Here is a 22566-nt window from a genome sequence, read left to right as displayed (position 1 = left end):
GGATGTTATCGTTTTACGAGCTTAAACTGTGTCAAAAAATTAAATTAATTATAAGGAAACGGAACCATGTCATTTGGTTATGACATCAGGTGGTAAATCCCTCCCAAACTTTGACAATTGCCCTTTGAAAACAACATATTATGATATATCCAATAACATGATGTTGGTAACATGTCTTTAACCACATTTCACATTAGGAACTTGTAGTACACACTTCGACCTTGTGAACAAAAATAGTCTAATTTCCGTTATCAATATGGGAGTTACAATTGTTAGAAAGTCCCCAGATTCTGAGAACGATTTACAGCCAACATTTTTTTTTTTTTGAAGCAATATTAGGATAGGTGACCCCTCTAAAAATAATCTTTATCGTGATATCTGAGCTGGAAGAACAGATTAACACTAAAATATGATGCTAGTAACGAATTAGTACTACGGAAAGGACTTGCAAGTGTAGTGGTTTTTCCTTCTGCCATTGAGTTACGAAAAACAAGTTGATATTGGTCGAAACTCTCCGCCTAAAATGAATGACCGAAAGCTAGCCTGCGTACCAAATTAAAATATTCAGCATTGATGTATAGAAGTCAATTACACAATACTCGTATCTTGAAATTAACATGTTACTTTATGAAATTATGGACCAGCGTACCATTTGGCCCTTAGCATTTTCTCCCAAGATTTACTGAGAAAAAAATTATACGTTTTCTTTCTTTCTTTTCAGTAAGGGGATTTAGTAAGGAACTGGTTTGGAAAATGAGCAAGTTACTTAGCGATGTTAGATGGAATTAGTTCGATAGATATTAACGCAAGGACAATTTTGGGAATTTGATTGGAATGTTTTGGGTACAAAAATCGTCTCAGTCACTGGAACACTGGGAGTAGGATTATTAATTGCCATTTTTATTTCCGGGATCCAGCATAACAGTACAGTATACTGTATGCTTTCTTTTCGTCCTTCCCTGTAAATGTTCACATCCGTTTCTCTGCACTACATTATATTCATTTGCTCTTCATCCTGTATTTTTTTTTTTTTTTTTTTTCGTGGGGATTTGGAGGACGGACGAGAGCATCCTTTCCACTATACGAGTACTTTTCATGCTCATGTATTAGTTGTATACCATTAACAAACCAAATGCATGTTGTCATCTTTTCATAATTTCGTCCCCCTCATATACTCGTACTTTTTCCTCCTCCTCCTCCTCCTCCTCCTTCCTCGTTTTCTTTTTCATCCTACCCATTCTCTTTTTCTTTCGCCTCCTTCTCTCCTTCCTCTCCTTGTTCATTTTCCGTCACTTCCTCCTCCTCCTCCTCCTTCTCAGCTATAGCCTTGGAGTTACTCTTAGATATGATCAAATGTGTCACCATCCTTCATCTCAGTAGAACTCTCCCTTTCATTCTCTCTTCCCTTTCCCTCATTTCCCTTCCATTCCTTTGCTTTTCCGTTCCTTCCATCCTAGAACCCTCTCTTTCCATTTTTTTTTACAACCCTATCCTTTTCTTCCCATCTTTCAATTTTCCTTTTCTCATTTTTCTTTCCCTCCTCTTCCATTTTTTTCGCTTCCATTTCCGTGTTTTCCCTTCCATTACTTTCTCTTTCCTTTTCTCCGACTTTCGCCTCTTCCCTTTATTTTATTATCCTACCCTTCCTTCCCCGTCCTTTCCCTCCTCTTCACATTTTTTGCTCGTTTCCTTACTTTCCTCCCTCTCTGTGTTTTCTGTTCCGTTCCATTCTCCTCCCTCCCTCCTCCGACCGTATTTCTCTCTCTCTCTCTCTCTCTCTCTCTCTCTCTCTCTCTCTCTCTCCAGTTAGTATTCCTCTCCTTCCTACTACTCTCACCACCTTATATACCATTCACTTTTGCGCGACAGGAGAGGGTATCGGGTTTGGGACAGAGTGGTCGTGTGTTCGATCCCTGCTGTTGCAGAGACCATTCAGAGGATGATACCAAGGTTACTATCCACTTCAGCACAAATCATCTTACCAGAATTGTGACTGGCCTTTCCGAAGACGACAGCATTTTATGGCGCCAGGAAAATTCATTTTTAAATTAAGCATTGTCGAATTGAAGTGGTTAGTGGATCTTTTCCCCGGCTTTCAAGTCTGAGATATCTGAATTATTTCTCTGGAAGCAATAGTACAGTCAAAATATGTCATCGTACTGAAGCGGTCATGGAAGTGATTTATAATCTCTTCGACTGGTTTTCAAAGCTGAATAAAACTGACTTTTGGTATATCACGTTAGATTAAAAATAGTCGTGCTTTCATCCTTTCTTCATAAGACCTCCTTTACGGCCTCTCTTTCTCCATATGGTAACGATTTTTCAAGGATAATGTTACTACCAGCAAACTAAATATCTAGCTTTGGAGGGACCTCTTATACTGAAGAGAAAAGGTAAAGTAAATGTGGAGGGAGACGTCACAGAGTGCTTAACTGCAGTGGTCATCTCCGCCACTTAAGTACCGGTACATTGAGTCTGTGGCGGGTTGCCCACCCATTATCCTGGTATCCAAGGCCATTAAATAATCCAGGCCATCACATTTACCTCAAGTAATTATTACCATACATATAATCAGTCTGCCAAACCAGTCATCAAAGTATAGATGCACATCTGAGCTGAGGAATGTTAACTACCCGCGCCAGGACTCGAAACTTGCAGGTACAGGACGCCACCCTTGTTAATGCCAATCCGATGGCAAAAATATGCACCTCCGTGGAGGGAATTAGTGCCAAAGTGGTGAGGTGCAGCGGTTAAGATATGGGATATGGGTGGTGGATTACTGAGCCTATCTCTAGCATGAAGTGCATAAAAAATGGAATAATGGACCTCGTGCTCCGTATTTTGTGTCCAGAGACTAACAAATATAAGGAAAAAACTTCTCATTCTCTGTTTTCAGCATTAGACTACACCCTTTCAGTGCCTTGAAAACAGGCTCCTTATCTTATGCTCCCAGTTGGAAGAATACAAAATGTCCTCGTCTTTGCAGTTTTCATCCTTAGCATCTTGCAGTTTTCTTGGATTTCTCTTCTCATACCATTTATCAGCTTTCATTTAATTGTTGGCTTTTCATTATCTCCTCTTTTCCTCTGGATAATCATCGATATTCTTATCCCAACTTTTCCCCCTCTCCTTCTTTCTCAGTTTCATTCTCTTCTCCCTCTCCCTTCCTTTGTCCTCCTTTCTTTTTCTCTCCCTTCCTTGCACCCTCTCTCTTTGTCTCCTTCTCTCTCTCACGCCTTTCCTTTCTCCCCTCTTTTTCTCCCTCCAACTTTTTTCCCCTGTTCCCCCCCCCCCTCTCTCTCCCTCTCTCTCATTCTCTCTTCTTCCCTCCTTTTCCCCCTCTTCTTACCCGGGACTCATCTTCCCTTCTTTATTGCACATTCCTTCCCTTTTTCATTTGCACTATCTCTTCCTCCCTTCCGATGGTTCTCTTTCCCACAAAGTTTTTCCTCCATTTGCAACACCTTTCTCCATTTTCATTTGCTTTTACCTTGTCCCGGACCATGGTTGTTTCTTTTCCTTGCATTCTTATTGTCCCTCTCCCATCCCAGATCTTTTTCCTGCCTTTCCTTCTTCCCAGTACTGTACTATTCCCTCCCCTCTTCCTTTGCTTACTCCATTTTCTCCTTCTCTCCTTCACCCATATCCCATTCTCATCACCTTCATTGGCTTTCGCCTTTCAGTCCTCCTATAGTTTCCAATCCTTTATTTCTCTTTTACATTTTCTTTATCTTCTCCTCCCTCTCCTCATATTCTTCTGCCTTTTGTATTCTCTCCTCTCCCAATTGTCCTCCCTTTCTCCACACCCTAATCCATTAAGCTTCCCCTTCGTTGACATTTTAATTCTTTTTCTCATTCCTACTTCTCTTCTATCTTTTTTAAATTCTGTCTTCCTTCCACTCCTTCCCAGCTCTCTTCCCGTCCCCACTTTCAATCACCTCTTCATCATTTTTCCACCGTTCTTCACCATCCATCCTACATCTCCTTTACTCCCAAACCTCTTTTTTTTTTCTTTCCTTCCCTACACATTTGGACACCTTCACCTTCATTCCCGCTAATTCTTTTCCTTTACTGCCTTCCTTCACTTCCAACCCTCCCCTCCTTCATTTCACATCTTCTGCTCCCCCCATCTTCCTCCCTTCCTCTTACCTCCATTATCCCGCAGTAATTTTTACTTATCCTCAAACGTCTTGAAAACACATGAGAAAGCAAAATTGGTGCAAAGAAATACTGTACTGAATATAGTAGGAGTACCTTCTGTTGGCTGGACAGGATGTGAGATGATGAAACTATACAAAAGTTACTAATTCACCGTGTGTGTGTGTGTGTGTGTGTGTGTGTGTGTGTGTGTGTGTGAGAGAGAGAGAGAGAGAGAGAGAGAGAGAGAGAGAGAGAGATGATAGTGAAGATACGGAAAAAGAGGAAGAGAAAAAAAGGAACGAGGAGGAGGAGAGACAAAAAGAGCAGAAAGTAGGAGAAAGCAAAAGGAGCAAGAGGTCACAAAGGCAATATTATTAACAAGAGGAGAAGACAGAATGATGAAGACAAGAAGACAGGAGAGAGAGAGAGAGAGAGAGAGAGAGAGAGAGAGAAGATTGTGCAAGGACAGAATGGGAAGACAAGAAAGGGGAGAGAGAGAGAGAGACGGTGTGCGAGAACCTGGAGAGAGGCAATAAGATACAAGACCCTATGGGATGTCTTCCAAGATCTTAAGAGAGAGAGAGAGAGAGAGAGAGAGTGCTGGGGGGAGGGAAAAGGAAGGAAAGCTAAGTCCTAATAGAAAACTCACTATACAGTAGGCAGAGCTGGGCAGTATTTAAATACATTTGTATTTAAATACATACTTAAATACATTTGTGTAATTAGAACTGTACATATAAATACAGTGGTTTTCATGTATTTAAAAATAGTGTTTAATTACTTTCATGAGTATTTAAATACAATGTATTTAAATCCACAAAATATAGAAATGTAAATATTTTTTTACAAGCTAATTTGGCCATAAACCCGTCCAACTATCTGCCAGCCCAGAACAGTGAACATGGTGTGAGTGACGAGTTCATTTCCATCAGTTTGGGTTGCCAAGTCTGGCATAATTATGCCAGTTTGGCATATTTCCGGAGAGGTGTGCATGAAAATGTCTATTCCATATGCCAGGTACCGGCTGGCTATATTTCTGGCACATTTTCGGTGTGCATGAACTATATTATTTACTGTTCTTCTCTTAATTTTGGCATTTTTAGCTTGCAAAAATTAAAAAAGCAAGCCTGTAATTTTCAGCAGAATTGTGGGGGGGGAGGGGCCAGACCAGATGTATACAAGTCCGTACTACAAACTTAAAATTAAATCGAAAAGATTAAGTTTGCAGACCATCCGATATTATTCTGTTTGATTCTACCTAAAAGCTGATGTTTAATGAGGCATGTATGTTTAATGATGGAGGTGGGAGTTTAAATAAAGGCTTCACTTTCTGCCAGTCTGAACTTTCAACTCAGACTGTGACTTACCTTAATAATTTGGCCATTTTACATTTTTGTTGCACTATGCTGCACCTTTACCAAGATTGTTCTTTCACGCCTGCGGTAGGATTCAAGTTGAAATATACCACCCTTCCTTTATTCTTTTGGGAAAAAAATAATCAATATCTAAATACTATTACGATTTAGCTTACGATCAGTTTGGATTATACTTGGAAATATTCGATCAAACACATTTAGATTTGTTTGAATTTTCAACAAAACTACTCAAAGTTTTACTTCCTTTTTATTTTCAAGTTCAGCCTAATAAGCCCTCAGTCTTGGTTGAAGTTTTGACACATTACTATACAGATAACATTAGGGGGGGCTATAGTCCCCGTAGCCCCTCCCAGATATTATGGCTCTGAAAAGCAAAATATCATATTAGTTTATATGTAGCAATTGATTCACTGCCAAGTGCTGCCACTACATTTGGTATTTTTTTTTTTTATGCGAGGAAGAAGGAACCAAAGGCCATGAGCCCGCAATAACAGTTCCCTCCAAGAGAAAAACAAAATACAATATAGAGCCAAATTCAAGATCCGATCATTTTGAGATGCCTGGACACACTGCGTTTGAAAGACTGGAGATCATAGGCAGCAGGAAATACAGACAGAGGGAGACAGTTCCAGGGCTGACCTGTTGCATAAATGAAAGACTGTGAGTAACGGTTAACTCTTGCATTAGAGAGTTGGACAGAAAAAGGATGAGAGTTTGCTGCCAGACGGGTGCTACGCGCCCGTCGTAGAGGTGGAGGAATGCAAGCAGACAGTTCAGAGGAGCAGTGACCATTAAAGTAGCGATAGAAAAGAGATAAAGATGCAACAGTGCGGCGAAGAGACAGAGGTTGAAGGGAGTCAGTAAGAGGAGGAGAGTTAATAAGACGAAAAGCCTTTGATTCCACCCTATTGAGAAGAGCTGTATGTGGGGAGCCTCCCCACACATGAGAGTTGTACTCCACACAGGGGCGGATAAAACCCCTGTATAGAGTCAACAATTGTGCAGGGGTAAAGAAAGAGCGGAGTCGGCTTAGCACACCCAATCTCTTGGAAGCAGATTTTACAAGAGATGTAATATGATCTTTCCAAGATAAGTTCCGAGTAAATGAAACCCCAAGCATGTTCAAGGATGATGCAGGATTAAGCTGAATATTATTAAACATTAGTGGGTATACCTGTGGAAGATTTTGTCGGGTTGATAGGTGTAAGAACTGAGTCTTAGATGCATTAAAGACAACCATATTATTTTTACCCCAATCAGAGATACGAGCCAAATCAGACATTAGGTGTGCCACAGCCTCATCCCTTGCTTGTTGAAGTAACTGTTGAGATGGGCGTTGCAGGAACCGAATGGAAAAGTGAAGGGTGGAGTCGTCAGCGTATGAGTGGATAGGGTTAGATGTACAGCTTAGAAGATCATTGATGAATAAAAGGAACAGAGTTGGTGATAGGACAGAGCCCTGAGGAACACCACTGTTGATAGATCTAGGAGAAGAACGATGGCCGTCTACAACAGCGGCTATAGAACGACCAGAAAGGAAGCTAGCGATGAAGGCACAGATAGAAGGATAGAAACCGTAGGAGGGCAGTTTGGAAATTAAAGATTTATGCCAGACTCGATCGAAAGCCTTTGAGATGTCAAGTGCAATGGCAAAGCTTTCGCCAAAGTCCCGAAAGGAGGATGACCAGGAGTCTGAAAGGTAGGTGAGAAGATCGCCAGTGGAGCGTCCCTGACGGAACCCATACTGACGATCGGAAAGAAGGTTGTGATAGGAAAGATGCCTTAAAATTTTTCTATTAAGAATTGACTCGAAAACTTTTGAAATACAGGACGTTAAAGCAACTGGACGATAGTTGGAGGGTTGGGAGTGGTCACCCTTCTTTGGGACTGGCTGAATGAGAGCAAACTTCCAGCAAGAAGGAAAGGTACAAGTTGACAGACAAAAGCGAAAGAGTTTGCCTAGGCAGGGTGTAAGCACAGAAGCACAGTTCTTGAGAACAACAGGAGGGACCCCATCAGGCCCATATGCCTTGTTAGTACTGAGGCCAGTGATGGCAGAAAATACATCAACTGAAGAAATTTTAATGTCAGCCATGAGGAAGTCAGAGGGGGGAAGTGATGGAGGAACAGCACCGGAATCGTCTAAGGTAGAGTTGGAGGAGAAAGTCTGTGTGAAGAGATCTGCTTTATCTGTAGAAGAAATAGCTACAGAACCATCAGAGTAGAAAAGAGGAGGGAAGGATGATGAGGTAAAGTTGTTAGAAAGATTTTTGGCAAGATGCCAGAAGGAGCGGGAAGAATTCGAGTCGGAGAGTTGAGAGCATTTAGTATGGATGAAATTATTTTTAGTAGAGCGAAGAACAGACTTAGCACGATTCCGGGCAAAAACATAAAGATGATGTGATTCAGGGGTGGGTTGGCTCCGGTACCTTTTGTAGGCCCTTTCCTTGTTGCGGACAGCATTAGAACAAGCGTGATTAAACCAAGGCTTTCTTGCATTAGTCAAAGGATATGAGAAAGGAATGTATGCTTCCATGCCCGAGAGAATAACCTCCGTAATGCGCAAGGCACACTCAGATGGCTCACAGCCATGGAAGCAATAATCATTCCAGGGAAAATCAAAGAAGTACTGCCTGAGGGCCTCTCAGTCCGCGGCTCCAAAATGCCACAGACGACGTTTCACTGGAGGGTCCACAGGCCGTACTGAAGTGATAGGACAGGTTAAGGTAATAAGGTTGTGATCGGAGGAGCCCAGTGGAGAGAAAAGATTAACAGAGTAAGCAGAAGGATTAGTTGTGAGGAAGAGGTCAAGTATGTTGGAGCTCTCTCCAAGGAGGTCAGGGATACGGGTAGGGTGCTGTACAAGCTGCTCTAGGTCATTAAGGATAGAAAAAATGTAGGCTTGTTCACCAGGTGGATCCGTGAAAGGAGAGGAGAGCCAATGGTGGTGGTGAACATTGAAATCTCCAAGAATGGAGATTTCAGAGAAAGGAGAAATGGATAGAATGTGTTCCATCGTAGAAGTAAGATAGTCAAAGAATTTTTGATAGTCAGTAGAATTAGGGGATAAGTAAACAGCACAGATATATTTAGTCAGAGAATGACAGGAAAGCCGAAGCCAGAGTGTGGAGAATTCAGAAGAATCAAGTTCAGGAACACGAGAGCAAGATAAGTCGTTGCGTATATATACACAACAGCCACCTTTGGCTTTGAAATGAGTATAGAGAAAGTAGGAGGATACAGAAAAGGGTTTGCTGTCAGTTGCCTCAGACAGCTGAGTCTCCGTATGAAAAAGAAGGTGAGGTTTAGAGGAGGAGAGGTGGTGCTCAACAGAGCGAAAGTTAGAGGAAAGGCCGCGAATGTTGCGGAAATGAAGAAGAAGAGAGTCAGACCGTGGTTCCAGGCACCTTGAGTCGTCACCGGGAGACGGGCAGATGGTGGCGGCATTTATGGTCCCCCCCCCCTGGGGACTCCGAGGCTTGATAAGACGACGCCATTTTGGTAAATTTTGAATAGGAAGTGTAGTGTGTACTGTGCATGTAGTTTGGTGAAGATAGTTAGAGAAATTTGTACTGGAGAGCATGCTGGCCTACTCTCTGTGTAACTGAGACACTGAAAAAGTTCAGCAAAGGGGGATGGTCAGGAACTAGTCCTGAGGACTGATGAAACGGGAGCTCCAGCACTCCCTGTCATCAGCTTTCCATCCACCTCAGGAGTACTGCCCTGCTCGACTGGTGCTACAGTCTACTCCTCGTCTGTAATTGTAGTACATGGCTGATTGCGGATGATACTCATTATGCAGTGATATAATGAGTATAATACTTCACTGGATGTACACCCGAAAGCACTCATTTCTCCACCCCTTGTAGCCGGAGTCGCGGCCAGTGAGTGACCAGGCAATTGAACACCCCACACTCACCGCCCCTACCCCAACCCCAGAGTAAACGTTGTTGGATAGATGTGGAATCGCCAAAGCTGGTGATGTTACAATGTGTCAATATTATTTTTATAGACAATAAGAACCAGCAGGGGTAAGTATATAAAGGCATTTAACGGGTAATACTGTGGTGTCATCCGTGTCATACGAGAAAGGCACGGAAATGAAAGAAGACCTACAATGTATTATGTGGCATTGTCTATATACTTACGTACTATAGTATAATGTTATAAATAAGTATAGTACAGTGAACAATATCTGATAAATATGATGCCCTTTCTTATCCATTCTCACCCCCACCCCCCTACCTCCACCACCCTACTGGTTCTGATTGTCTATTAAAACAATCTTGGCACATTGTAACATCACCTGGGGCAGGATACTCAAAACGAGCCTTTTCCCACGGTGCCAGTTGATGAACGGCTCCTTTTTGTACTGCAGGTCAAAGACGCCATTGGGGACACACCCGACTCCCATACTCAAACAATTTTAAAGGCGCCTTTGGTGTGCCTTTCTGTGGAAAGGCAACTTTCCCTCAGAAGGCGCCATTTGATACCTCAGCAATCGCAAAGCAGCATTTCCTCTCAGCTGACAGACGTCAACAAAACATGAAGTGAGGGTGCAACGCAGTAGTCCCGACATATTTCTGTTTTCGTAGTGATATTTTGAGGGAATGGTGAATAAACATAAGCTGGGATTCAATCGCGCTAACTTCAAAGTTTTATGAGGGACCTATAACTCACTGCCGAAAATAAAGATACGGTCTATTTATGTGTGTACAGTACCTTCAGTAACACCTTTAAATATTTAGTGCACACATTTTATATATATATATATATATATATATATATATATATATATATATATATATACCTAGGCTGCTTCCCCCAAGGAAAGGGAGGTAGCCAAGACAGGACGACACACTCTCCATTTACTCATCCATTCAAACACATTCATTCACATCTTAGCCCCAAAGGGGAGAACGGACAGATCCTCACCGCACCACACCGCACAAGGGTCAACTGCGCAATGCAATCAGTGACATTCGCAGCAGGGCCCAACAGCAGAACTGGTTTACCCCTGCCACATCATAACAGACCCATCCCCTTACCCGCACCTGACCTGACTAGCTGATCAGACCAAATGCGGGAGAATATCCCCTCAGGGCTGCATCATCACTTATTTATTCACAATTTCTCTCCATTTATTTCTGTCACGCACAGCCACTCTTCCTTGCTCAACAAACATCCCTCTCGCATCCAGCGCTCTCTTCACACTGTCCATCCATCCTATTCGTGGTCTTCCTCTCAGCCTTACACCTCTCACATCAGATCTAGTTATCTTTTTCACCAATCGCTCATTATCCATTCTCTCCATATGCCCAAACCATCGCAACACCCTCTGCTCAACTCTACCAGCCATCTCCCGAACAGCTCCAGTTCTCCTTCGCACTTCATCATTTCGCACCCGATCCATACGCGTCACTCCACACATACTTCTCAGACACCTCATCTCCATTACATTCAAACTTTTCCTCTCTGCAACACCCATATTCCATGTTTCAGCCCCATATAATGCAGTCGGTACCACAACACCCTCATACAGCCTTCTCTTTACATCCATTCTAAGCAAACGGCATTTAAACACTTTTTTCCTTCCTCCCAGCACCTTTCCTACTTCATTTATTCTAAACTTCACTTCTGCATCTATTCTTCCATCCACAGCAACATGTGACCCTAGATATTTAAAACAATCTACCTCCTCAAGCAACTCACCATTCAAAACTATATTCATCCCCCTACCATCTATCAACCTCGTACACTTCATCACTTTACTCTTATTCTCATTTACTTTCAAATTCCTCCTTTCACACACCCTTCCAAACTCCTCTACCAACTGTCTCAATCTCTCCTCTGAATCAGTCACCAGTGCAGTATCATCTGCAAACAGCATCTGCTTCAGATTCCAATCTCCACCATCAACATTTGCCAGACTCAGACCACCTAAAACTCTTGCATTCACCTCCCTTACAACACCATCCATGTAAATATTAAACAACCAAGGCGACATCACACATCCCTGTCGCAACCCCACTCTCACGGGAAACCAATCACTCACAGCATTTCCCACTCTTACACATGCTCTACTATTTACATAAAAACTTTTCACCCCTTTTAGCAACCTACCATCAAGTCCATACAATCTTAAAACAGTCCACAAAGCCTCCCTATCAATTCTATCATACGCTTTCTCTAAATCCATAAATGCCCAAAACACATCCTTGCCTTTCGCTAAATACTTTTCACACACTTGTCTCACAGCAAACACCTGATCAATGCATCCCCTCCCTCTCCTAAAGCCACACTGCTCATCACTAATCACTCCCTCTGTACCCTCTCTAACTCTCATAATTAACACTCTACCATACACCTTACCTACAACACTCAACAGACTTATACCCCTAAAGCTAGTACATTCATACTTATCACCCTTGCCTTTATACAACGGGACCACACAAGCACTTGCCCAGTCAATTGGCACCATACCTTTCTCAAAGCACACATTCAACAATCTTACTAACCAGTCAACAATAGTCACTCCACCACCCTTCAGGCATTCCACAGCACACCCATCCATACCTGCAGCTTTCCCTGTTTTCATCTCCTTTACTGCCTTCTCCACTTCCTCCTTCGTGATCAAAGAATCATTCAACTCTCCCAACACATTTATTCCTTGCACCCTTCCATCCGCCACAATCTCAGCCACCCTTTCCTCCTCTACATTTAACAATCTTTCAAAATACTCTGCCCATCTCTTCCTTACTGCATCCATCTCAATTAACATCCTTCCATCCTCTGCTTTTACTCGTTCTTCCTTCCCAGACTCTCCCTTTCGCACCCTTTTCACCTCCTTCCAAAACATTTTCTTATTCTGTTGAAAATTCTCTGTCAGCCGCCTACCCCACCTCTCATCTGCTGCCACTTTAGCATCACGCACAGCCCTTCTCGCTCTATTCCTCTTTTCCTTATAACTTTCATATGACATCTCATCCTTCCTCTGCAGCCACACTTCATATGCACGTCTCTTCTCGGCCACAGCCATACTTACTTCCTCGCACCACCATTCACTTCCTTTTCTTACACCACCACCCACACGTCTCACACCACACACCTCTTCTGCATGCCCCACCACAGCACTCTTAAACAACTGCCATTCCTCCTCCACGCTGCCATTTTCCCGATCTTTCACTGCGTTCCACTCATCTTTCAATTTCTCCTGATACTCTATCTTTTTCTCTCTTTTATCCAACTGACTCACTTTCAAAACCTCCCTGCCACACCTAACCCTCCTAGCTCTCACCCATCTCTTACCTACTCTTAACTTTCCCTCCACCAGGTAGTGGTCAGACATACCTCCACCCTCCCCCCTTAGAACTCTCACATCCAACAATCTTCCTATTACATTCCTAGACACAACCACATAGTCCATCAAAGCTCTATCAACAACCCTTCCACCCTCCTGTCTCACCCATGTATACTTATAAATATCTTTCTTCTCAAACAGCGTATTCCCAATCACCATCTCTCGCTCGACACACATCGCTATCATTCGTTCCCCATTTTCATTTCTTCCAGGCACACCATGCATACCAACTACGCCTTCAACTGCTACATTTCCCACTCTAGCATTCAGATCTCCCATCATTACCACATTCACATTCGCTCCAAAACTCTGCAGACACTCATCAACATCATTCCAGAAAGACTCCCTCTCTTGTTCATCCCTTTCACTACCAGGGCCATATGCACTCACAAACACCCACAACTCACGTTCAAATTTCGCTTTCACCCACATCAGTCTCGATGACACCTCCTTCCATTCAATCACACACTGCTGTACTTCCGGACTCACTAACAAGGCCACACCTTCTCTTGCCCTTCCTCTATCAACACCTGACAATCTTCCATTCACACTTCCAAACATAGATTCCCCCTTCCCCTTTCATCTTCGTTTCACTCAAAGCTAACACATCCAACTTTCTTCTCACAAACATTCTCCCAGTCTCCTCCCTTTTAGCCTCAATCGTACTACATCCACGCACATTCATAGACCCAATCTTCAGGGTACGGGGATAACTCCATCCCCCATCCCTTTCTCTGGCCTGTCTCTTTTTAGGAACTAAAAAACAGAGGAGGGGGTCCCTAGTCCCCTCACCCCGCCCCTCTTAGTCGCCTTTTACGACACGCAGGGAATACGGTGGCAGCATTCTTCCTAACACAACCTGGCCGCAGAGTAGTAGTACCACCCCATAATGCGGCCAGGTTGTGTCCCCCCCGCCACAGGGGGGGGGACACTATATATATAAATTAATAGATAATGAATGGAGGAAGGAAAAACAAGGGAAAAAAAATTAGTCCATGTACCTAAAGGCATCCTACATTCATAAAATATTTATAACAACTGAATTTAAATTGAAGTGGATTAAACGTTTGTGGGAAACAACTCCCGGGAAGTGAAATCCAGAGAGTAGTAGTTCTGAGGATAATGAATATTGATAAGCAGAGGTTCTGCAATGCGGGGGAGAGAGTGTGAGTTCATGGGCGCTCCCAGCTCCCCGAGTATTTCGGGAGAAAATGTGGAGGGGAGGCACAACTGAAGCCAGTTCGTTAGAGCAATTACAGTAAAAATATCGATAAAATAATGCTAAAGAAGTATCACGCAAGACCTTCCTCCATTATCAGTACGTAGAGATGTTGCTTCGTTAGCATTATTTTATAGATATTTTTACGGTAAGTGTTCGGACGAATTGGCTTCAGTTGTTCCTCCCCTTCACATTTTCTCCGGAAATACTCGGGCAGCTGGGAGCGCCCATGAATTCACACTCACTCCCCCACAATGCAGAACCTCTGCTTATCAAAATTCATTTTTCCCCAGAACTACTACTCCTGGAATTCACTTCCTGGGAGTTGTTTCCCACAAACATTTAATCCACTTCAATTCAAATCCAGTTGTTATAAATATTTTATGAATGGAGGATGCCTTTAGGCACATGGACTTATTTTTTTCCCCGTTTGTTTTTCCTTCCTCCATTTATTATCTATTTAAGAAAACAATAAAATCTCTGCATACTGATGATGGAGGAAGGTCATGCGTAATGGCAGATTATTGATTAATCTAATGGCTTTATTTTGAATTTTGTCCAACTGTCTCAGTGCAACCGCTCCACATCCACTCCACAGTGGTGAACAGTGTTCGATCTGAGAACGCACTTGACTTTTGTATATTGTGGCCATTTGCTCGTCAGTGAAGAACTCACGAACTCTGTACACAAGTCTCAATTTTTTCCCTTAGGAATTCGTGAAATTAGTTTAAATTAGGATGGGTTAATAAAGGTTAGGTTAATTTAGACTGCGGTTAGGTTAGGCTGGGACAATCTAGGTAAAGTTTAGATTAGGCTAGGTTATTTAAGTTAGGTTAATTCAGATGAACGATTAACAACTTAGCATCTTTCTATATTAAATTTAATCTAACCTTACCTAACTAACCTTGACCTCGATTATCCCAGCCTAACCTAACCACAGCCCAAGTTAACCTAACTAACCTAAACTTAGCCTCAATTATCCTAGCCTAACCTAACCGCAGCCCAAACTATTTTAAACCTAATTGGGCCATCCTAATTTCATGAATTCCCTAAGGATTTCATTAAATCACAGGTTAATCAAATCCCCTGAAACAAGTATATATAACAAGGTACTTGTCTGGCCAGTATTCCTCTTCTCTAAGCCAGAAAAGTAGTTGCTATTTCATTTCCTAGACCTACTGGTGGAACAGCAGCTGCTATCCCAGGGAGAGAAATTAGGTTAAAGATGGGAGAAACACCAGCATTACTGCATTTCAGTTTCAAGCCAAATTTTACTTGACTTTGTCTGTCTTGTTGCGTATAGGCCCAACTACAACAACAGATATGTCTCATCACATGCATAACATTCCGCTAAAGCTATATCTTTCGTGTCCTAATTGATTTAGAATTAATAGGTTTAGTTAGTTTAGGTTGAGTTCAGTTGGTATAACGTAGGAGGAAATCTGGGGGGATGATTTGTAGTTTTGGACAACAAACCTTAATATAACCTACCAAAATCCTAAACTGGCCTAACCTATCATAACCTTGGTTATCCAAATCTAACCTACTGTATTCAAAGCGTAATTGTTGGGAAACCCGTCGTGGGTGGATTTTCCGCTGTTGCATGTCACTGTAGTGGGCCTTTGCACCTCAAGGTTAGGTGCCATACCCTTAACACAATGAGGATTTGGTTTAATGTTTAAGGGATATTACGGGAGCAAGGTGACTGACAAAAAAACAAAAATACACTTGTGCTAGCCAAACCATAGTTAGACTGCCAAAATCTTCATTCCTAACCACATAGTTCACGGTACTCACTTGGCAACCATAGAAAAAAAAAAACAGTAGGTTATAGCCAATAATGTTACAGGAAATCTGTGAAAATAGTCATTTTGTGAAATCACAAGTCAGTCTATGAAATGGATTTTTAGACCAGGATGATTTTGGTTAGATTTCAGTTAAAGTCAGGTCGGGTTTGGTTAAATATGGCTAGGTTGAATTAGATTAGATTAATTTAGATTATGCTTTGTGCAACTTACCATAACCTAGTCATAATTTTTATTAAACAAACCTATACTAACCAAACTTAACATTAACATTACCTAACCTAGCCTAACCCTTCTTAAATATTGTAATTTAACCTCACCTAACTACAACCTTCATTTATACTAATATATCCATGATCAACCCGAGTTAAAATTCATTTCACAAACTGCCTAGGGTTTTCATAAAATTAGATACGTTTTCCACACATTCACTGGAATATAAAATTTACCTGCAAATAGGCAACCTGATTTACTTCAGATCAGTAACTATTACGGTGAAAACTGAATGTATCCAAATACTATTAACTGAAGTACTGCAATACCTCTAGCTGAAGCTGGTGGGTTAGGCTTACGCTAGGAGCGACTGAGCCAACAGAAATCACACTGAATTGTTAATATATTGCTGAATATAAATAACTACATGCACTAAGCAAACAACTGCAACATTAGACACGATGGTGTAGCATGAGTTATGGCTAAATGTATTGAAGACACAGCATTAAAGAGAATGTGCCTCTACTGCCGAGTTGACTACATCCACGTACCATACATATTCCCCAGTTGTCATTATTACCAGAATATGATATCTTGCTGCCCAGTAACTACTTATGACGCAAACCATTTCACTCCAAATAAGATAATGAGGCAGTAATTCATCTTAATACGAGCGAGAAGCCTCACACACATCATCCACGACTTGTTGTTGTTGTCCAGGAAAGGCGCCTTTTGATCGCTAGGGCTTCCCCGACCCTGCCTGTCCCATAAGGCGCTAACGAGCCGTGTTTTCCAATATGGCCGTGAGAGCCGAGGTTTTGAGTATGCGCCTTTCAGAAAACCGTTAAATGTTTTGAGTATCCAACCTCAGTTTTGGCCATTCCACAACTATCCATCAACGTTTACTCTGGAGTTGGGGAAAGGGCGGTGGGTGTGGGGTGTTCGATCACCTGGTCGTCACTACCTGCGACTCTGGCTACTGGGGTGGAAGGGGAGAGAAATTAGTGCTTTCAGGTGTACATTGTATGTTCCAAGTTCTTTTGTATTTGTAATGTTCTAAAAAGAGAAATATATAATCGGAAATTTTCATTTATCAAGCATTTTATATTGTTAATCATGAACTGCTGAATACATATGTAAAAATTCGTATGTATAGATAATGTATTTACAAATATATTTAAATATGACTCATATATTTAGTATTTACTATTTAAAGAAAATCATAAAATGTATTAGTATTTAGTATCTAAATACATTTTCCCATGTATTTAATACTTAAATACATTCAATGTATTTAGTGACCAGCTCCGAGACCGGGGAACACTACGTTGTATTATAAACTCCCTCCACCCAGTGCTTTACGCTTGGGTATAAGTGTGGGCGACAAATGGAGCATGAGGTGAAAAATGTATGTGGAATCGATGATGCTGTGGCTGTGTTTTTGAGTGACAGTCTTTGTCATTACGTTGAGGCATCCTTGAGAGGGGTCAGATGTGTAAAATCATATGAAGAGAAATAGTGCTGCACTCTCCCATCAGGTGCGATAAAAACCTAGATTAGGAGGATTGGTAAGCATATAGGATACCGACCCCCACCGCTGGATGATTAGTCTGTTGGCAACATCAAACTCTGAAAGAGAAACTGTGAGTGTAAAAAGAATAAAACATATGGAAGGGAAAGGTTATAACTGCAATAGTCCAGTTTACCCAGACTAAGCTGAAAGCAGAAGAAATGTGATAATAATATCGATATTTTGGAAAAAGACGATTAAGGAATTGAAAAAAGAAATGTAAGGAAATGAGGATATAATTTGATTCCTATTGGGAATTTTGTGACTGGGAGAAATAAGGTCTACACTGTTCCCATCTTCCATGGCCCTTTTACTTTTCGTTTGTATTCTAAGTTATATAAAATACTTAATAGTTGTTCCCTAGGCAGTCTGGCAGAACAGCCAGTGACACCTCTTCCTTAAAGTTTTTTTTTGCACATTACACCTTCACATACCTTTGTATGTTTCTTATATCGCTTTAATGTTGACGTTATGAGCACACTGGCCCCAAAATACGAGAAAATAATGAAACATAACGTACAGAATTATCCTGATAGAAAGTGATGTTATGATATCTCCAACTTCACTTCCAATATGCGCATTAGTGACAGTATCCTTCCCTCACCTTTTTCCCTCACACACACACGCACACATATCCTCGGTACAAACTCTTCTTCTCTCTCTTTACTACCATACTCTCTGTCTGCCTTCTTTTTTGTGACATACGTAACTTAGGGCATAGGCGTCCTCCTTTGAAAAAAGTGGAACGTGTTCGAATAAGAAAAGGTAAAGTGTGCCATCCATCTTACCTGATAATAATGGACAATGAAAATATATATAGGCTACTAATTGTGACTGTCTTTCTGTTCAGCTTATTATTATTATTTTTTTTTTTCATGCCAGAGTGTGTTGGGTCGCTTAACACATTCTTCATGCAGATTTTAGCGTTTTTTGGCTCTGTTTGGCACTATCCTGGCAGATTCTGAGAACAGCCACCTATGTAACACTCAGATATCCATAGGTGTGGGAGTGTCCGCTGTAACTTTGAAAATATCCGTGATTACCCAGTTTTGGTTCTCACCTCAGCGAGTTTAGAACTTTTCAGCCGTGTGATGACGAATTTTGAGAAATATCAATTTAATTAACGCAAACGGTACTACCGTATCATTAGGGTTCCAACAATGCGCATGGACCCGCTGTCATGATAATAAGTTTCAGATACATATTTTAGGATTACTTCTCTCTCTCTCTCTCTCTCTCTCTCTCTCTCTCTCTCTCTCTCTCTCTCTCTCTCTCTCTCTCACTCTGTGAAATCACACAAAGGGAAATATTGCTGTACTCTCTCATGTACAAGACCTCAGGTGAGATTAAACCTAGACCTGAAAGATTAGTATCACCGAAATCTGAAAGAGAAATATATATCTATATATATCTATATATCTCTCTCTCTCTCTCTCTCTCTCTCTCTCTCTCTCTCTCTCTCTCTCTCTCTCTCTCTCTCTCTCTCTCTATATATATATATATATATATATATATATATATATATCTATATATATCACGGACTCAGGTGGCACTCAGTAATTAGGAATGGTGCTGGTTCAGAGTGGCGTCCTCTCTTATTGTGTATAGGCCCATTCGCGAGAAAACGGTTGCAAAGCTTAGTTCTAAGCTTATGAACTAAATGACCTTCGGTATTCAATTGCAAAACTACTCGCAAAGTCTTGCTAATCTTCGTAGGAGTCGCCAAATCAAACCGCAATAATATCGATTTTCTTTCTTCTTCATGAGTCATAACTTCAAAACGAAATGACTTATGCTAGCGTGCTATTCACCAAAACGCTGCTTGTCAAGTGATTTTTTTTTTTCATGTTTATAAAAGCATTCAGGCTACGGTTCACAAGATACTGCCTCAATACCGCATCACTGTCACCCGTAAGTATGCCATTTTGAGCAATATTGGTTAACTACAGCTCGACTACGGTTGAACGGGGACTTTGATGGATGGTTGCGAAGAGGGCGGACGTATGCTGAACTCTTCTCTAGTTGCAGGGTTGCCTCACCGGCATTAGTTTTGTTTTTGTAGCCACTAGGGCTTTTTTTAAAAATAAAGTTAGGTTAGTTAGTTCTCATTCTCCTCCCCTCCCTCTAGCTAGGTACAATAGGTGTCTGTACCGTTATACTGAGTTTACCTTTGCTTATTGCCCACGGAGGGTCCCCCCCACTGATCGCTCTGGGGTGTGAATCAACACGGTTGGGCCTCCCTGGAGTGGTTTGAGAGGGCAACCTCAGACTTAGGTGTGTGGTCCCTAGTTGTTTGTCCCTTGATCGTTTTCTCTCCTTCTTCCCACTTCCCCGGTTAGGGGGGAGTGGTACTATGGAGGACGCCCCTACTGCCTCCCCCCCCCCTCAGGGGGGAGATAGTCCTGACCGACCCCTGACTACTACACGGACTGACAGCCCCCAGACAGAACGGCCCCAGACTAGTTTGCCTCGTGATGTAGATGTTAAAAATGTGGGGTTTGTCATCATTCATGCTCTAGGTTCCAATCCCTTGAGCAGTCTCAATCTCTTCATGATTAAGAAAGTTATTGATGGCTGTGCTGGGGAGGTGGAACAAGTAAAAAAACTTGCGAATGGAGACCTCCTCATAAAGATTTGCAATTCTTCCCAGATTAAGGACTTGCTGAAGCTGTGCAAGTTTCATATCTATGATGTTGAAGCCAAGATCCCAACTTCCATGAATTCCTGCAAGGGTGTCATCACTTGCAGGGTTCTCATGATGATGAGTGAGGAAAAGATCATAGAGGAACTTGCTCAGCAAGATGTAATCGATGCCCACTTCATAACAAGATTTTCGGAAGGTGTCAGGACAAAGACTGCGACTATAGTTTTGACTTTTGGAAAAGTATCACTGCCTAGTCATGTCAAAATTGACTATGATATTGTTCATGTGCGGCCATATATTTCCAACCCTTTCCTTTGCTTGAAATGCCAGTTGTATGGGCATGGTTCCAAGACTTGTTGGGCTTCCCAGCCAGTGTGTGGCAAGTGTGCAAGCCAAGGTCATAATGCGGAACATTGCACATCTGAGACGGTCTGTTGCTTTCACTGCAAGGGCGCTCACTCCACTTCCTCTAGGGATTGTCACAAGTGGAAGGAGGAGAAAGAGGTCTGCACAGTGAAGGCAACTGAGGGTATTTCCTATTATGAAGATAGGAAAAAGGTGAAGGAGTTGCATGCAACTCCCACGCCGAATAGGTCCTATGGTTCAGCGGTAATGTCTCGTCCTATGATGTGCTCTGTAGAGACGCAGACTGATCCTGTCCTTCTCCCTCCTGCCACTCACAGTACATCTCCATCTCGACCTCCTGTCCGCTCCAACTCTCTCACTGACATCCCTAAGGCTTCAACTTATTCTCAGGCTGCTGCTGCCTCTCCATCAGTACGGCCTAAAGCAAAGCCTGACAAGCCTACTAAGAATAACATGACCACCCTCACGAAACAGTCATGTCCTCATGTCCTTCCGGTTCCTACTCCAGAAAGGGAGAGAAAGGTTAGCTCTTCCTCGGGGGAGGCTGGGAACGTAGTTATTGATGAAAATATGGAGGTTTCCGTCAACAACCACCGGGATAGGTCCCCCGGTAGTTGCTCGCCTTCTGGCAGGCGACAAAAAAAGACGAAGCACACTGGCCCCCAACGAAAATCTTAAACCGCAGCATTCACTCTATTACAGTGGAATTGTAGAGGTGTTGGGAATAAGTTACCAAATATAGCAATTTTGCTGTCAGTACACAGGCCAGACATTATTTGTTTACAGGAAACGCACCTGGAGGATCACCCTGATCCTCCACAGTTAAAACACTACCACTTGTATAGAAGATATGAAGGTCACGGAGTCGCCATATGCACACACAAATCATGTCCACAAAAGGAAGTGATTCTAAATTCTACTCTGGAAGCGGTCGCGTGCAGAGTAAAATTTATTAACACGTATCTGTGTATTGTTTTTTTATGCGAGGAAGAAGGAACCAAAGGCCAGAAGCCCTCAGTAACAATTCCCTCCAAGAGAAAAACAAAATACAATAGAGAGCCAAATTCAAGATCCGATCAATTTGAGATTCCTGGACACACTGCGTTTGAAAGACTGGAGATCATAGGCAGCAGGAAATACAGACAGAGGGAGACAGTTCCAGAGCTGACCTGTTGCATAAATGAAAGACTGGGAGTAACGGTTAACTCTTGCATTAGAGATTTGGACAGAAAAGGGATGAGAGTTTCCTCCCAGACGGGTGCTACGCGCCCGTTGTAGAGGTGGAGGAATGCAAGCAGAGAGTTCAGAGGAGCAGTGACCATTAAAGTAGCGATAGAAAAGAGATAAAGATGCAACAGTACGGCGAAGAGACAGAGGTTGAAGGGAGTCAGTAAGAAGAGGAGAGTTGATGAGACGAAAAACCTTTGACTCCACCCTATTGAGAAGAGCTGTATGTAGGGAGCCTCCCCATACATGAGAGTTGTACTCCACACAGGGGTGGATAAAACCCCTGTATAGAGTCAACAATTGTGCAGGGGTAAAGAAAGAGCGGAGTCGGCTTAGCACACCCAATCTCTTGAAAGCAGATTTTACAAGAGATGTAATATGATCTTTCCAAGATAAGTCCCGAGTAAATGAAACCTCAAGCATGTTCAAGGATGATGCAGGATTAAGCTGAATATCATTAAACATTAGTGGGTATACCTGTGGAAGATTTTGTCGGGTTGATAGGTGTAAGAACTGAGTCTTAGATCCATTAAAAACAACTATATTATTTTTACCCCAGTCAGAGATACGAGCCAAGTCAGACATTAGGTGTGCCATAGCCTCATCCCTTGTTTGTTGAAGTAACTGTTGAGATGGGCATTGCGGG

This window comes from Coenobita brevimanus, chromosome 105 (assembly GCF_032717465.1).
Source record: "Coenobita brevimanus isolate Jiangsu-jjx chromosome 105, ASM3271746v2, whole genome shotgun sequence".
NCBI classification, from domain to species: Eukaryota; Metazoa; Arthropoda; class Malacostraca; order Decapoda; family Coenobitidae; genus Coenobita; species Coenobita brevimanus.
Note: the sequence above shows the minus strand (reverse complement) of the source record.